General features: G+C 40.1%; 1 protein-coding gene across 3 annotated transcripts in view; it reads right to left on the bottom strand.

Moving 5' to 3' along the window:
* The window catches only part of Shroom4 (shroom family member 4), a 237,506-nt gene that overhangs the window by 211,705 nt on the left and 6,608 nt on the right, over window positions 1-19,193 (bottom strand). The window contains exon 1 of one of the 3 annotated variants that reach the window (NM_001313764.1): window positions 9,890-10,008. The exons of the other annotated variants lie outside the window; for them this stretch is intronic. The gene's annotated coding sequence lies outside the window, so the exon portion shown is untranslated. Of the gene's footprint in view, window positions 1-9,889; window positions 10,009-19,193 lie in introns of those variants that run through there. 3 annotated transcript variants of the gene reach the window in all.

The raw sequence follows: 19,193 nt of genomic DNA, 5'->3' as shown, positions 1-19,193 counted from the left end.
GCATGAGGCTTCAATAACGCACACTCAGCAAGGGATAGAATGTTGACATAGATGCTCAAGACATAAATAGTAGACTTGAACAATACTACAGACTAAACAGACTTAATGGAAATACAGCCATTCCACTCACATCATCAGATCCCACATTCTCCTCAAGTGCCCATTAGAACATTCCCCAGGATTGACAACATTCCAGGTCACAAAGTAAGTACTAGTTAAAGAAGATTAAAATTACACTAATTATGTTTTCAAGAATAATGTGTTAAAATTTGAAATAAATAGCAGAAACATAACTAGAAATTTTATAAATAATTTACAAAGAAGCACATTCTTGGACCAATGGGTTAAAGAATAAATTATTTTTAAGAGTTCTTTGTTATTTATATAGGTATTTTGCTTGAATGTGTGTCTATTCACCTTGGAGGCCAAAAGAGGGCGACAGATCTTCTGGAACTGGAGTTACAGACAGTTGTTAGCTGTCAAGTAGGTGCTGAGAACCAAAGCCAGCCAGGTCTTCTGGAAGAGCAACAAGCGCTCTTGACCTCTAAGCAATCGCTCTAGGCCCTCAAAGAAGAACGTTTTGTTTTGTTTTGTTTTGTTTTGTTTTGTTTTGTTTTGTTTTGTTTTGTTTTGTTTTGTTTTGTTTGAGACAGGGTTTCTCAGTGTAACTAGCCCTAACTGTCCTTGACTCACTTTGTAGACCATGCTGGCCTTGAACTCACAAGATCAGCTTGCCTCTGTCTCCCAAGTGCTGGGATTAAAGGCGTGCACCACAATGGCTGGGTAAAGAAAAACAGTGTTTTGTTTTGTTTTGTTTTGTTTTAATATTTAGAAATAATTACAAACCTAAAGCACTGCAAAATCCCAGAGCCAAATGGATCTACTGGTTAATTCTACCATACTTTTAAAAACAATTGATGCTGATCTTTCTGAAACTCTTCCTAAAAACTGAAGCAGAAGGAGCAATTACAAATTCAATTCATGAGGTTAGAATTACTGATGCCAACCAATCAATGGTAATATAAAATAAATAGCAACAAAACACAGACAATATTCCCAGTTAATAAAGATGTAAAACTTCTCAACAAGTCAATAAATAGCACATTGAAAGAATGGTACACCATGACCATGGGTGACTCAAAATATACAAAGCAATAAACATGATGTACATTAATAGAATGAAGTATAAAAATTATATTATGATGTTAATACCTGCAAAGTTACATAATATTTAATAGGCTTTCATGAGTAAATCTCTCAACAAACTAGGAATAGAAGGAAATTACTTTGACATAATAAAATCTTAGTAAGTCTACAACTTAGATCATGGTGAATGTTGAAAATGGTGAATGTTTTTCATGTAAGGCAAGGCTATCTGTTTCTACCACTCCTAGCCAATACAGTAGTAGATATCCTGTACTAGATTGCCAGGCAAGAAAAGGAAATTTAAAAGAAAAAAATAAAACCACCTCTCTTTACAGATAATAGGAGATCACAAATGTAGAAAATTCTAACTACTACCCACACATACAGAGAAATCATAGAAAAAAATAAAATCTGTAAAGTTACAAAAGTTATAAAATGTAATATATGTCTGGACATGGAAGTGCATGCCTGTAATCTCAGTACTTGGGAGGGTGAGACAGAAGGATGGCCACAAGCCTGCAGACAAGCTGAGATACACAATGAGTTTCAGGACAGTCTGGGCTACACAGTGAGATCTTGTCTCAAAAAAGTCAAATAAATAAAATTCAACATGCTAAATGAATGCTTTTTCTACATACTAACAAGGACATATAGAAAAGAAAGTAAGTCCATCTAGTTTGAATTGATGTCAAGAACAAAATATTTAAAGACAAAATATAAATAAGCAAATGAAATGTATTGTAGGTGGTTGTGGCACACGCCTTTAGTCCTAGCGCTCAGGAGGGAGAGGCAGTCAGATCTCTGACTTTGAGGCTAGCCTGGTCTACAGAGTGAGTTCAAGGCTACATAGAAAACACATCTGCCTTTGAAAAAACAAAATAAAATAAAAGTGAGAGTTATACCCTAAAGAATACAAAAATATTGATAAAAGAAGCTACAAGTAAATGGTAAAAGCATTCTATGGTAAAACATTCCATGCTAATACATAGAATGCTGTCAAAATGACTCTACTAGCTACTCTAGTGTGTTTTTGATAACTGTGACAACATCACAACCAAAAGCAACTTAGGGTCAAAGGGTTTATTATATTTCAGCTTACATTCTGTTGTCCCAATCACAAGCCATGATCAAAGGAACTCAGGGCAGGAACCTGGAGGCAGGAACTGAAGTCGGGGCCATGAAGGGATGCTGCTTACTGGCTTGCTTGCTTGCTTGCTTCGCTTGCTTTATTATAGAACCCAGGACAACCAGCTTAGGAGTGACAATGACCTACAGTGAGCTGTGCTCTCTCACACCAATAATCAATAATCAAGAAAATGCCCTACAGGCTTGCCCACAGGGCAATGTGAGGGAGCCATTTTCTCAGCTGAAGTTCTCTAACTTGTGTCAAGTTGAAAAAGAAAACTAATCAACACTAACAAAGCAAGGGCTTTCAATCTGTTAAACTTTCAATAGCATATTTTATAGAAATAGAAAATAGATAGATAAAATTCATAATGACTTGCCTAGGGCCATGAATACAAAAAAAATAAGAAATCTTAAAAAAGAAAAAGAACCCACACTCAGTTTTGTAGGGCACTATTCATAATAATCAAATTATAGAATTATACTAGGTGGTCATCAGCAGATAAATGAACTAAGAAAATGTGGTACATATACATGATATACTTTTTATTTAGCCATAAATAAAAACAAATTCATATAATCTGCAGGAAAATATATGAAAATGGAGTTAGGTTAAGTAAAACATGATATACCTGAATGAAAATGTTATCATATAACCCATCACTGTGTACAATGAATATATGCTAATAATATAAAAGATGAAAAAAAACCAAAGCTGGAAACATACGTACCTTGGCTTCAAGTTACACTACAAAAAACAGTAGTTTTTTGCAATGGTAGCAGCATAAAAGCAGACATGCGGAGCAATGAACCAATATAGAAGCCCAAAAATAAACCCTCATTTCTGGTTCACAGCAATGAACTAATTTAGAAGCCCAGAAAGAAAATCTTGTTCTTTGACAATGGTATCAAGAGGACACTTTGAAGACGAGTGTGGTGGCGTATGCCTTTAATCCCAGCACAGGCAGAGGCAGGCGGATTTCTGAGTTCGAGGCCAGCCTGGTCTACAGAGTGAGTTCCAGGACAGACAGGGCTACACAGAGAAACCCTGTCTCAAAAAACCAAAAAAAAAAAAAAAAAAAAAAAAAAGACACTCTGAAAAAATGAAAGTCTCCTCTTTCAAGTGGAACATGAAAAACTATAAATCTTCTGCATAACAAAAGAAACAGAAGGAAAGGGCAGTGAACAGAATGCAAGCACTTTCTCTGTTATGGGATTGATATCCAAAATATATACAGAGCTTAACACCAAATACCTTGACTTGAAATGAGCCAAACTTGGATGATAGTAAAGGTAAAATTCCAGGCCAGTGTGAGCAACTACCAAGATCTTTTGTCATTAAAAACATGGGCTATGGGCTGGAGAGACGGCTCAGCAGTTAAGAGCACTGACTGCTCTTCCAGAGGTCCTGAGTTCAATTCCCAGCAATGACCATCTGTAATGAGATCTGATGCCCTCTTCTGGTGTGTCTGAAGACAGAGACACTGTATTCAAATACATAAAATACATCTTTTTTTTTTAAATGGGCTAGCTGGACAGTGGTAGCACACGCTTTTAATCCCAGCACTCATGAAGACAAAGGCAGGAGGATCTCTGCGAGTTCAAGGCCAGTCTGATCTACAGAACAATGTCTAGGACAGCCAGGGCTACACAGAAAAACCCTGTCCCCACCACCACCCCACCAAAAAACCATACAAGCTAAGAATCTGAGCAGACATTTCTCCAAAGAAGGTATACAAGAATATGAAAACATGGAGGAGATGACTTATCAGTTTAAAAAATAGAAAATAAGCACTGGTAAGAAAATAGAGAAGCCAGACCCTTGTACACTGTTGGAGAGAATACAAAGCAGAATACAACATAGTGGTATATCATAGACGATAACTAAATAGGATCCAGAAATTCACCTTTCAGGTATTCATTTAGAAGAACTTAAGACCTTGAAAGAGATATTTGCTTTCCCATGTTCACTACAGCACTATTCATGATAAACCAGATGTGGAAACAATGTAAATGCTCATCGATGTATATATAGATAAGGAGAATTCTATACACTACACAATGGAATGTTTTTCTGAAAGAAATTGACCTAGATGATTATGGAAGACCTTAAGCTAGGTGAAATAATAATCCAGTCATGCAAGAGGAAATGCTACGTGATTCCATTTACACAAGGTATCTAAAACAGCCAAAGCTAGAGAAATGGTATATAATGGTAACTGTCAGGGATGGGGGGGTGGGGTGAGGAGCTTCAGTTCCATGAGTACAATATTGTAGCTGTATACAATGAATACCTTTCTGGAGGTCCACTATACATAATGCCTGTTGTTTCTATATTTTCCACTTAAATTTGTTCATAGTATACATCTTAAGTGTTCTCACTGCAATAAAAAGTTAGATGAATGTAAAAATTTAACAAGACATATTAATATTGCCATGGTTTGGACCTTAAGTGTCCCCCAAAGGCCTATGTGCTAGAGAATTATTCTCCGGTTTGGTGCTATTAGAAGGTGGTGAAAACTTTAAGAGGTAGGGTCTGGTGGGAGGTCCTTATACCATTGAAGGGATGCCAAAAGAGGGTTATGGGACCCTGGTCTCTTTTACTTTCTCTCATTCTTCCAATCCACTTCCCTCTCTCCTTCTTATACATTCAGACAACACACACATACACAAAGACATACACTCTAGCCATGAGATGAATGGATTGAATCCACCAAGAGCTACGTCTGTGGTGTGTCACCAATGGGTTAAAGCAACAGGACCAACGAATCATGGATTAAACCCCTAAAACTGTGACCAAAATAAATATTTGCTCTCTGTAATCCCATTTTCTCATATATTTCTTACAAAAGCTGATTACCACAAATATACTTTCTGAAGTGTCAAATGTAAAAAGTAAAGGTTGAACAACATCACTGTCCTTATTTTGTACTCAAAAGGATTGTAACCAGAAGGCACAATCCAGTCTTGAAGAGGCAACTATGCATAACGACCCTAGACCCCTTTAATACAGAATATTGTTAGTTAAAAACATACTGGGTCATAAAGGCTGCATAAGAATATATACCTCAGTAACTAGTATCACCTGTTTGGAGAAATGGATTCAGGTGTCAGCTGAATGAAAAGAAAAAAGGTTACTAGCTTTGGCTGTCTTGGATGGTGAAATTAAGACGGACGGGCTACCTGCTCCTAAGCCTTTCAATAGTTAAAAAGTAATCTTTGAGCTTTTCTACTCCAGACAGTAGAGGAAAAACTAAAATGTGTGGTTCCCATATGGTTTGGTAATAATCACAACCAGTCCCTTAAAGAACCTGGTGAAATATGTAAAGGGAGAAGAAAAGGGGGCCATGTGAAAATTGCACAGGGTGTGTGTGGGGGTGGGGGTGGGGGTTGAGGTTGACAAAAACATGGACCCAGAGAGAAAAATCAAGAGGACAATTTTACTCTGCTGGACCGAACTAGACACCTTTATGCACGTTTCTTATATTGATGTAAAATACCAACCTCAGTACATCCAGAGGAATTTTTAAGGACCCACTAGTGATTTATGGTTAATACTTAGGGAAATGGAATGCTGCAACTGGAACTACTTAAATATTTCTTGACTTCTGAAATGTAATTAAACTGGTACATACAGGGAATTAACAGCAGCATCCTGGTCCTTTTACAGAAGGATATGTTACTAACTGAATTGGCCTGTCTGTCTGGGGAGTAAAGGATGTTTTTGACGAACACACTAGATAAGCATATCTCATTCAACCTAAGAGACTGGCCAACTTCAGATAGAAGCCATTTACAAAATACTCATGGGAAGCCACAGTCACTGTGAAATTATGCATGTGTGGGAGAGAAACATGGAAACGAGAAAGACAAGGGATGAAGAGTAGGAGAGGAAAAGGAAAATATTCTGTAGGATACAGAATTTTAAAGGGTTTTCTTTATTTGCCTTAAAAAAGTTTACTTCTCCAAAAGATACCACCACACCACTTCACACATCTGTCAGTTTGCATATCTGTCTCTATCTCTGTCGCTCTAGTCTGTAGATTGAGTAAAGAAACATTTATACCATCAAAAACACAGAATTTGTATCTGTAAAGAGTAGTAATAAATGTTAAGAGCAAAGGAGAGAGAAGATCAGAGTGCAGATAAACAACGCAATAAAACATTTCCTTTTTTCCATTGTTCCTCATTTAGCTCTGGGTATATAAGCCCTGGGTTCCACCTCTGGCACCATAAAAAAAAAAAAAACCAACATCCTTTATGAAATACAAAATGGATTGAAAAAGTACACGGCGAGTATCTGAGGAAAAGTAAAGAAAGCAGGGGTAGTGGAAGAAAGAATCAAATGATGGCCTCACGTTAGGCTGAATGTCGTTAGGCAGGTGGGATTAGGAATGTGTTTGAGGTACCAACTTCTATACTTCAGGGTTCTCTAGAGTCACAGAACGTATGGGGAGTCTCTATATAGTAAGGGAATTTGTTGATGACTTACAGTCTGTAGTCCAACTCCCAACAATGGTCAGCAGCAGCTGTGAATGGAAGTCCAAGGATCTAGCAGTTCAGTCCCACAAAGCAAGCAGGGGAAGAAAGAGAGAGAAAGAGAGAGAGAGAGAGAGAGAGAGAGAGAGAGAGAGAGAGAGAGAGAGAGAGAGAGAGAGAGAGAGAGCGCAAGAGCAGAGCCCTCAGCAGGTCCAGGAAATTGTGAGCTGTCACCTGTGGGGCATGTATAAAACAATGACTGTGGGAAATACTAATGAGGTACTGTCAAGGCAGATCACTAGGCATCGTTAGCTTTAGAAGATGTATTCAAATTATAGCTACATGACAAGCCAAAGCCCTGGCTGGTTGTAGAGTGCTACGTGTTAGCGGAGTATGCAAGAAAAACACAGCCAAGCAAAACTGGAATGCCAGGAACACTCAGACAGGGGTCAGTGTGGCTGGCCTTTCCTCTAAGACTTTTCTATGGGAGTTGATTTAGGTACCAATTCTAGGAAGAATGTAATTCCAGCAAGCACTAAAGAGAAAGAAAAGGCTTGGCAGCAGTGGGAGGCTGAGTTACTCGATTTCAACAATTTCTGAAGGAAACGTCAGAGGCAGGAAGAACTTCAGAGATCAACCACTGAGTTCAGCTTCCCTGTACAGACAAGGGTTACTGCATGTCTCAAATACAGGAAATGACCTATAGGATACATTTAAAGGGGGTGAGCCTGGAAGCAAGGAAGCTAGCCTGCAGTCCAAAACTCCAGACATAAAGTAACAAGGGCTTGCGGGAGAGTGGGAGGAGCAAGAACTGAAACGGCTATTTTAAAGGAAGAAAGACCTGACAGGATGTGATAATTAACCTGATACAGGGATGAGTAAGTGGTGACTCCAAGATTTCAATCTAACCAAGTGGGAGGTGAAGAGGCCAAGGACTACGGCACTTCTGCAAGAAGAAAATAACAAGTTCCGTTTTAAACATTTTAAAGCTTACAGGGGGGAAAGAAAAGAAATAATATCCAAGCAAACATTGCCCACCAGATAACTGAAAAAGGACTTGGGAGTCACGAGATTTCTTCACTGAGTGATTCTAAAAGTACAAAGTATAATTAATGGTAACTTTAGGATGGACGAGGCTGAGGCAGGAGGGGCAGAGACACAGAGACAGCATATAGGGGCTAAACAGAGGAATGCACACAGTGAGAAGGTGGAGAACCAAGGCCATCCAGTGCCACAGAAGCTATGCTAGCAACAGGATCTGGGGGACAATCAAGTCAATATAGTATAATGGAAACAATACAAATGATAAAAGACATTAAGGGTTGGCTAAACAATTACAGATAATGGCTGTTTTAAATGGAGGATAGCTCTCTGTATACTGATAATGAAAAACCTCCAGGATGTGCAAATGTGCAAGTGGGAAAAAAAGGCACAGAAGACTGTTTCAATATATTCCCTTTTGTGGAAGAAGCAAGAGTGTGTGTGTGTGTGTGTGTGTGTGTGTGTGTGTGTAACATTTGCCTGGATATATAGAGAGATACTATGAAAAAGCACAATAAAAATAAATGCAGTTGGGGGAACTAAAACTAGAGATAGGAGATCAAAACGAGCAGGAAACTTTTCCTTGCCTGCTTTTTCATGGTAAGCAGTCTTCAAGTAATGTACAAGGAAATCAAGAATGGAGTCTGGGGAAATGTCAGGAAAGTTAGTCTTCACGTAGGCATCAGTCACATGGAAAGGGAATAAGGAAGACACAGGCAAGAAGAAAATGGAAGCACTGAACACACACGTATGTGTGGGAGCCCACACAGGGGACATAGGGAATTGATATCAGCAGTTGCCTCTGGGAAGAAATCGTAGGTGGTTTAGGGACAGAGATGAAGTAAGACATGTCTGTTTATACACTGTTAATTTTGCTCCATGAACATTTATCACACCTCTAAGATAATTTAAACTGCCCCAGTAAGAAGACTGGGAAGGAAGAGGAAGGAAGCAAGGGAAAGAAAGGAGGAGGCTACCAGTATTTTAAATTTGTTGGCAAAGATAGAAAAAGTAAAGAAAAAGAAAAAAAAAAAGAAAAAAAAAAGACCCAGAGGGCACAAGAAGGCCAAACCCAGTGTTGTTTACTAATTACCTTCCCACTTTGAGAAACACCAGGAGCACTGGGAAGAACTGGAACAAAGAGAAAAATCAAAATTTTGAATACTGAGCCAATTACTGATTGGATGAATTTTGGCAAGGTAATGAGACTTTTCTGCCCCATGTCTATGAAAAGGGACATTACTACGAATTTCCCATGCATTGTAATTTGTGTCCTAATTGAGCTTCCCAGGAAAGTTTTGAAATGACTTGTCTGTGAAACTCAACTTCGTATGATGTTACAATGCAAACAACACAGTCTCACCATAGTGAACAGTGGGATCAAAACGATAATATTAAGTATAAAAATGGGATCTCTGAAACAAAACTGTAAGGTATCATAAGACAAGCATGTGATTTGCAGTCGGTTACAGGTGGGTTCCGATTCTAGCTCTACTGGAAGAACAATGCTTTGCCTCTCTGGACCTCACTTTTTTCATCTGCGCCACTATGACTTAATTCATGGCAGTGATGACATTATAATGAATATGCAGGCATAATCTCAAGAACACAAAAGATACTTACTTAACGGGAACTTTGATCATCCCCAGCCCAGAGTTAAGGCTCCTGAGCACATTAAAAGCTGCAATGCCAATTTCCTTTTGTGCGTTTCTATTCCCTTGCCCTTTCAAACCAGCCTTCAATACATAAAAGCACATCAGCTAGCCCTTTGATTTTTCAAGCACCTATGAGGTCACCCAAAGAATTCTCGCCTGCCCTTTGAACCTTTAATTCCTTCTTAAATGATTTACTGGCTGTCTGGCCTCTAAATGACCATGCTAACAGCAATGTCCTTCCTATCCACTGCTCTGTCCCTTTGACAACTAAGGTGCCCTCAGATGGGGTTTACCATTCTCGCACCCTTAGAGATCCGCTTCCATACAAATGTAGAAGTAAGGAGCATGGTAATATTATCCAAATCTCCCCTCAATATATGCAACTATCCGATCATTTCCTAGTTAAGAATGCCTCTAATTATTCATACTTCATTCATACTTACAAGAGATTCGGATAAGGATATATGCTTCCTGGGATCCCTTGACAGACCAGCTCTGAAAGTCCGCGCCTGTAAAACACGCTCAGCAGCAGTAGACTGGTCAGTAGCAAACTCGCACTCCCGGGGTTACTGTGCTGTCCCTGGCTCTTTAAACACTGATTCTTAACCTGTCCCCTTACTGCCCTGAGATAACCTGACCGTCATACAGACAAGCACCAATGACATTAAACCTCATTAGTCAGTTCCTTTTTTCCTTTCTTGGTGTTCTCGGCTTTGAGTGAAACAATGAGAAAAGGAATGTCATGGTCAAATAACGAAGACACTTAAGGCATTATGTATAAATACCAGACAGTGACTCACAACCAAGGCCAGTGAAATAGAACACGTTTGGACTTGTTTAAGCAAAGGTAAAAAAACACGTGCATGCATGCGCGTGCACAAACACACACATACACACGCACGTGCACACACTCACACACATATATGCATACACACATACTCACACTGATTTAATGTCTTCAAATCTCAGATAGTGCTGAAGTGCTTGAATCAAGCACAAAAATTACTATACCCACTCTGAACACAGAGTAACACGCAGAATGGCTGTTGTGTTACAAGTCTCACAACATTCCCCAACATTTTAATGAATGCTATAGTCCTCACTCCTCATTGCCAACCTGGGGAACACAATTTACATATTCAGCAAACCAGTCAGCCTACAGACACCCTGATTCCCCACTACTGTCACCCCTCTTCACACCTCAGGTTGCACATGAGGGGTCCTTCTTAACTTCCCCAACCATCATCATTATCACGTGTTCCCTCCATTTGTAGCTAACATGTGGATTTGAGGTTCACCACAGTTTCTAGGGGAAGTTGGTCCTTTCCACCTGGAGCCATCTGGATGATGTCCTGGAGAGCTGGTGCTCACAGTGGTTGGACCCCACAGAGCAATGCAGAGAAGAGAGGATTACAGTGTAAAGCATGGCCTCAGAAGGAGATGGCAGGGTAGAGATGGCAAAAGGCAGAGTTTCCCAGGGAGGAGCTTAAGAATAGAACAAAGATGACAAGACCCTGGTATAGCTGTCTCTTGTGAGGCTATGCCAGTGCCTGGCAAATACAGAAGTGGATGCTCACAGTCAGCTGTTGGATGGAACACAGGGCCCCCAATGGAGGAGCTAGAGTAAGTACCCAAGGAGCTGAAGGGGTTTGCAGCCCTATAGGAGGAACAATATGAACTAACCAGTACCTCCCAGAGTTTGTGTCTCTAGCTGCATATGTAGCAGAAGATAGCGTAGCCAGCCATCAGTAGGAGGAGAGGCCCCTTGGTCTTGCAAACTTTACATGCCCCAGTACAGGGGAATGCCAGGGCCAGGAAGCAGGAGTGGGTGGGCTGGGGAGCAGGGGGAGGAGGAGGGTATAGGGGATTTTCAGAGAGGAAACTAGGAAAGGGGATAACATTTGAAATGTAAATGAAGAAAACATGTAATAAAAAAATAAATCTTAAAAAAAAGAAGAAGAAGAAAAGAGATGATACCATTCTCCCTGAAAACCTGGAATCTAGTAGAAATAAAAAGTAAGACTAGAGTCAGAGGAAAATGGTCTGTAATACCCAGTAAAAGTAGTCTGGGCTTCAGTCTACTGGCAGCAGAAAACGAGTAAATATTTTCAAGGGGATGAGGATGGTCAAAGAGTGGAATAGCATTTGAGGAAGCAAATATACTATTGTAGTTGTTCCTCCAGAAGAAGGGCCCGTTCTGCTAGTCTAGTTTTCTCAAGATCTTTCAAGGCTGCCTTTTCCCATCTGAGCTCACCATCTCAAAGCTCATTACCATGCCTCTCTTTTGAGTTGAAAGAGATATCAATAATACCCTTTACTCAGATTGAGCCTCCTAGATTTTGTCCTGAGGTTGGCTTTGTGAACTGGCAGGGTGGGGTGGGAGAAGCTTCTGTAAAACGCCCAGTTTAGAAGAAAGGAAGGACGGTGGACTGTTTCTTCTTCTCCAGTAGTACCAGTTGACTTGGTTGCTAGAATCTCAGCCTCCTCTAAGCTGCGAACAGAGCAGGGAGAAAAAGATGGAAAGAGAAACAAGAAAGAGGAAAAGAAGATGCAGTGTAGGACAAAACTTGATTATCAGGGGCCTGTCCCAGATCACCATCACTTACAGTCTCTAAGTAGAGTTCAGCCTTAAATTAGGACTCCAGCCTAGCGTATGGGAGATAGAAGCGCCTTACCTGGGTCTTTGCAGTGGAAATTAACTCTCTCTGGTTCTGCCCTTCATCCCTTTGGTTGTTATTAGGGGTTGGAAAGGGAAAGTCTGTAACTCAAACCCTATTGCAGCTGAACAGGGCTAAGAGCCAAAACCTTCCTTTAAGCAGATCCAGTATGTACAAAGCCTGAGCGAGCAGCTTTCAGAACACTGCACATTTCTCCAGCCAAGGGCATGGAGAAAACTCAAAAATTACATATTGAGCCCTTTCCATGCAGAAGAAAAAAGTTACCCTCCCACCCCAGCTCACTCTGCAGAGCAGTCAGCAAACTAGCTCTTGTAAGAGCCTAGCACTCAAGCAAGCTTTGCCACAAAAAAAAAAAAAAAAAAAGTCTCCCCAGCAGCTAGGTATTTGAATGGATTTCAAATATAAATTACAAGTTATTTTACCTGGTCAGAGAAAGGAGGCAAATTAAAGAACCTACATGCCCATTAACCTTAGAGCAAACAGTGTTGTTTCAGCTACAGAGTTGGGAATGGGTTTAGACCTATTGCCATAGTACAAGCATCTTTACAAAGTTCTGAATTTAGTTTCATACAGTGAAGAAAAGCAATTGATATTGCAGAAGAGTAGTAATGAGCTAGAAAGTCAATTCATGAAGGGGCGGGAAGCAGAAGATGTAGGATGGTCTTCAAATTGGCAGGTACATCTACACACAAATTGAATCTTTCTAAGGCGTTCTATTAAGTATAAAGATAAGGAACATCAGTGCAATAGTTAATCACTCCCAACTTGTAAAAATTTCAATGCTAAAACGTTTTTCCAGCCAGATTTACAGCAAAAGAGGTTGTGAAATGAACCCCCATCTCCTCTTTTATTTTAGGGCGGTAAAGATACCACCTAGGCAATGAAATCCCACACAGAAGTTGAACAGTATTTTTAAAGGTCATATTGGAGAACACTTACTATTCCGAAAACATAAACAGTGACATTCACAGATTAATAATAGCTCATGCCAGGCAGAGAGGAGAATGCTTCTAACAATCAAAATCGAACAGAAACTTGAAACTCCGGTGGTTTGAGGTTTGCCTCACCAAGCCACCACATTTTGTTTTACATATACAGAAAACAATCCTTAAACATCTTGGCAAAGTCAACTGATATATTTTAGAAGCCTCGATCCACTTTATGAGGTCCATCTGAGGTTTGGAATTTTTGTTTGTTTGCTTTTTTCCTACTATAGAACATTGAGTGTTCTATTTATATAAAAAAGTATTCCAGCAAGCAACACCTCTAAGGACTAGGCCTCCTGCAGATCAGAGACACTAACAAGACAAAGGTAGGAATGCTCATTAAATCACAAAGCAGCCAGTTTCCTATGTCTTTGGGGCATGGACTGCCAGGCAATTAACTAATTTACAGATCAATAGATTAGAAAATTGTGTGTTGACAATAGAGTTCCTAACAGAAGGACTTGCGATTCCAATTTACCAAACCCCTAAATAAACAAATATAAACAAACCCCTTTCTCCTTGTCCCCATCTGCCTACTAGGCTCCCTAGCTTGATTGCCCCATAAACAGTATCAGAAGATCCAAAACTAAAACACAAACTGCTTCCCTTTTCCAATCCCCATCTTCTACATTTGAAATAGAGGCATCACCTCCAATACCTACTAACTTGTGCTTCATCCTTTCAGTGGTATACGATATCACTAACCCCTGATAACATCTAACACACTGTCAGCATATTGCCAGGTTGTTTCATACCCACTCTTCCTATCTATTGCTCACTTTAGGTCTCTCCTCAGGCAAGCAGTTATGTGACTGGTACTACATTGGATGCCTGGTTTAAATACATTAATTCTTCCTGAATCTTTTAAGGCATTCATCCAACTAGAATGAACACTCTTCTACCACCCAAGATTACCTAAGTACCCCACTGGTCCAGCTTCAATTTTTATTTTTCCCACAAAGCTTCCAACACTGATCCATGAACAGATCTTATTAGATTTTATTCTATAGTCTCAGCACCCAAAGCTTTTTGTTCCCTGGATATACAGCAAATAGTTATGTCCAGGAAACAATATATAAATAAACTTCAATAAACTTGTCATCTCTTTGAGAATCCAAAGATCAGGTCTACTCTGGTGGTCATCTCTTGAATTCTGTAGTTCAGGACTAGGCACTCTGCAAAGTGTTCAACAAATCTGTGTTGACTGATTGATCTGTAGACTGGTTGACTGGTTGATTGACTGATTGACTGATTGATTGACTGATTGATTGATTGAAGTCTTAATTGAGAGGTTTCAGGACAACCAAGCAAGGTTTAACACAGCCTTTTAAAGCTCCAGCTATTTAGACATGAGGCAGAAATCATGTCTTGTCTTTCTATCTCTGGCAGTTACAGACATCGCACTAAAATTGTCCTGTCATTTCATGCACATCTGGCAACCTCAAACATTTTATTGTTTAAGTTCAGAATTCTTTGACAAGAATTTTAGCTTAATAAGGACACCTAGGAAGTATTCTATTTCCTTCGTCAATCACATATACCTCTGGTATTTATATGAACTAAAAGATACAGGGAATCATCTCTAGTGGAACAACCATACCAGTTCATTTTATTTTACTTTTGAGATTACAATTTAATTATATTCCCCCCCCCTTCAGCCCTTCCGTATATCACTCCCTGCTCTCAAATTCCTGGCTACTTTTTTTGACTTCTTGTTCTTGGACCATACAAATTTGTTAACTTTTATTTGAGAATTATAAAAATCTAGATACAACAAGGAATATGACTTGCTTAAAAGACTCACAGATGAGGGGCAGCCATAAGACTAAGATTCTGATCTTCTGAAGGCTACAGATGTAGCTGTAGCTCAGAAAAGAACTGGTTTTGAAAAAAAAAAAAAAAAACAGACCTGGGATGACTCAGTTTGTAGATCGGTTGACTGATCCCTTAGCATGCCCCAAGCATGTGTGTGTGTGTGTGTGTGTGTGTGTGTGTTTCTATCCACAGCACTGCTAGGACACACACCCACACACACACACACGAAAAAATTTAAAACACAAAGTTTCCTTTAACCCTAACCCCTGAGGTACAATATTGACAACACTACCAAACTTCATTAAATTTCATGTCTCATTCCTCTTCTTTCTCCCACCCAATTCTCCTGATTTTTAAGATACATAAGTGTGGCATTGGAAAAAAGAAAATGAGACTCGGAATAAGCCAGAAGTTTGAATGCCAGAGGTTTAGCTCAGTGGTAGAGCGTTCGTAGCATATACAAAGGCCTGAGTTCTATCCAGAACACTGAAAAAAAAATCAAAATAAATGATTAAAAATAAAATAACACTGTGGTGGTACTGTAGACTGAAACTACACCTCTGCTTCCCAAATTAAGTTTCAATACTAGCTCTCCCACTTAGCATAGAATTTCAAATCTGTCACTTAACTTCTCTTGGGTCTCAATCCCTTCATTTGCATAACTGAGATCAATATCCGCCTCAAAGACCTGCTATAAATATTAAAGGAGAACACATGCACAATACCTGAAACAAACATAATTGACCCACAGCAGATTCTCAAGGTTTGTAATGCCCCTCTTGTGTAGGCTCTAACCACCCTTTACATCCAACAGATTGCTAAACTCCAGCCCAAACTACAGGTCGTCCACTCTGTAAATACCTGGAAGGATCCAGCTCCTTGCCTGATCCAGGTTTCAGCCTATGGTCTTGACCTTTCTTAATTAACAATTTAAATTAAGAAAGCCCCAGAGTCACAGTCAATTTCTCCAAAGACCATGAGTCAGGTCTGACACACACTCCCTGCTCTGTAGTCAAAACATCAACACTCAGACTTTCAATTAGAGAAAGAGGCCATTAAAAGCTACTTGCCTGTGGAAGTTTGGGGAGGGGGGACTTTTACCTAAACACACACACAAACAGAAAAGGAAAACAGTAAGACAGCCCAATAAAGACAAGGCTTTAGCTTGTCATAAGCAAAGATGAGGCTGTAGCCTTGAGTATCTAACCCTTTTCCTGAATGACTAGTCAAACCAGCTTTGCTTCTAGCTCCTACCTCCAACCCCCTCTTCTCAAAAGAAAGATCAGTTTCTGATAGACCATGAAAGGCAATAAATATAGGAGAACCGTTCGAAACTTTCCTGCCGGGGGCTTACAGGAAGAGAAAAACAAAACAGCTAGAAATCTGTTGGGTGGCGTTAGAATGAGGGCCAGAAGATACCTCAAAGAATCTGTTCTTCAGTGGGCTTAACCCTTGGTCCTGTCAAATGACTCCTACCTCCCACATTCTTTGAGAGGTAACATTAAAAGACTTGAGTGAAAGTTAACAGACCATGCCCGTCTCTGAGAACACACCAGGAAATAGCCACTTCTGTAAAGATAGGAAGCAGGAGTGTAGAGAAACGTGGTGTTCTATAAGAGCTGCCTGCTGTCAGGCATCCTTCACATTGCCACAGCCAGAACAAGAAAGAACACTCAAGTCCTTCCATAAAGTAGAGACTTACACCCTGAAAGTTCTTACCAAAAAAAAAAAAAAAAAAGATGGCAAAGAGGTGAAAGGACCATGCCAAGATTACTCAGGAAATTGCTAAGCATTTCCAAGTAACGGAAGGTGACAAAAGACTTGTCCTTAACTCAAACAGGACAGAAAAAGATGAAGTGTGAGAAATCTTCCCTCTGTTTCTACTTTAATTTACTGAACGATTTCAAACTTACTGGCCTCAATTAGCCTCTCTCATCACCTACCAGAGCATGCCTAAGCCACGACAGACAAAGCTGCTATAGCAAAGTAGAAGTACTCACTGTAACCAAAAGGAGAAAATGGGTTTTAGATAGCAGGCAGGGCAGCCAATGAACAAAGAAGCAAAGAGCCAATGGCACTTGAGTGAGAGTCCAAGATGGAGGCCTTAAACAACCAGTGCTTGTGGGTGCAGGCTGAAAATCAAGGACTGGACATGAAATAAAGATGAACAGCTAGAAGAAGGAAAAATGGGTCTCTTCCTCTGAGGAAGTCATCATTCTGCCCCATAGCATAGGCACAGACTTACACTGAAACAGGGGGGTGTGGAAGTGAAGAGCCATGGGAGGGGTTAGAAATTACTTTGAGAGCTCAAGTCATCTTGATCCTTGCCACTTCGGTGCCCCAGCAAGATGGCTCTGCCCAAATAAACATGCCAGTGTGGTGTGAGGAAGGAACAGGTCATCTCGTGCAAAGCTAATATACACGACAATGTTTCCACTCGCCTAGTAACACTGAAGGTGCCTAAGGGACATGAAGAGACAAAGTTTACTTCACCCGAGTCCTTGGTCCTTAGCTAGGAGAAATTGTATCCCCATTTACTCATCGACAACATAATTAAAGAATGTCAGTAATAAATACTTCAGGGAGCACCAGAAAATAAAATATTTGGTTTTATAGATGCTAAGCAAAAATGATCTCATTACCAACACACCCAGAATAAACAGTTCCAAGATAACTTGCAGGTAGACCTACCAGTTCGGTATCCAGGAAACTGTAACACACACCTGGTCCCAGTAGTGAGGGTATGAACACATTAAGCACTGATGACAAGAGAAACCCCAAAGTCGCCCAGATCTATGTCCTAGAACTCTCTAGAGTACTTTGCCATCAGTTATAGATGAAGTGTTTTCCAAGAATACCTTGTGTAAGTAAGCATCGTGGAGCTCAGAAGACCATTTCCTACAAATCAACACCACACAGTAAGGGTATGTTGAGTAATGTCGTTGCTCATACACTATGGATTAAATAGCCTCTCTAGAATTGTTCTGAGTGAACCGAACAACTATTAATTGTCAAGTGTCAGCATGGACATGGTCTCTAGACTTGAATTTCCCTTCCCTTAGAACCCTCAGGCTCCAACAAGGAAAATTAAGCCCTGCTCCAATCTTCTCCCTGGTCTAGACTTTAGGAGTAAAGAAAAGCATTTCCCAGCTCCAGTGAGAAGTGGGCAAACATGGGAAGATAGACTTTTAAAAGCCTGTGAATAGAGACCTCCAGCAGGAGTGACTTCTGTGGCTATTTCAACTCTAAAAAAAAGAATCTAGACCCTAGAAACCCAGAGCTGCAGGAGCCACTGTAATCAGTGCTATACATACACACATACACACGTACACATGTACACCCCCACACACATAATTGTATGCATGTGTGTGTGTGTGTGTGTGTGTGTGTGTTAAAGACTACTTACATATCACATATGGCATATGGTTGGTATTTTCAATTTTGGAGTTGATTACTTTTCCTAGAAGAAAAGTTCAGAGAGGTAAAAAAAATGGAATTTTGATTCTAGCAACATGCATTAAATACCACTTCCTACTCTGTTAACTTAACAATGTCTTTGTTTAGACATATACACTTCATGAAGGCAAGTCCTAAGCCCTCTCTCATCTTCCCTGGAGTTGTCTTTCTCAAAGCTGCTCTGGGATAGGGGCAGGGGGAATTCCATATAAATAGTAGGAGATGAAAAGTGTCACTCAAAAATGTATTAGATGTCACTGGGAAGATAGTTCAGTAGAAAAAGTGTTGGTTGTGTAACCATAAGGAGCCAGGTTCAGATCCTCAGCACCCACAAAGAAGCCAGGTGTGCTGGTGCATACCTATAATCCAAGCACTGGGGTAGGGTCAGGCATAGGCAGATCCCAGACACTCAAAGGCCAAGTAGTCCAAGCAATGAAAGAGCTCTAGGTTCAGAGACCCTGTCTCAAAAAATATAGTGGAAAGCAACAGGAAGACATACAACATCTGCCTCTGCCCAACATACATATAAAAGTGTGGATGGGCACTTGCAAGCACAGGCAAGCACGCATGCACACACACACACACACACACACACACACACACACACACACACACACTTCATCATATGACTTTCCTCAGTGCTTACTTAAAGGACACAGAGACAGTGTCTTATGACATTGCTACCAAAAAAAATCACATGAGTGTGTATGAGCATGCACATGAACACATGTATATACAGGAGCCTGATGAGGTCAAAAGAAGGGCAACAGATCTGGACCTGTGATATGGATTTGTTGCTATGTGGATAATGG

This window comes from Mus musculus, chromosome X (assembly GCF_000001635.26).
Source record: "Mus musculus strain C57BL/6J chromosome X, GRCm38.p6 C57BL/6J".
Lineage (NCBI taxonomy): Eukaryota > Metazoa > Chordata > Mammalia > Rodentia > Muridae > Mus > Mus musculus.
This window is presented reverse-complemented; position numbering and strand designations above follow the sequence as displayed.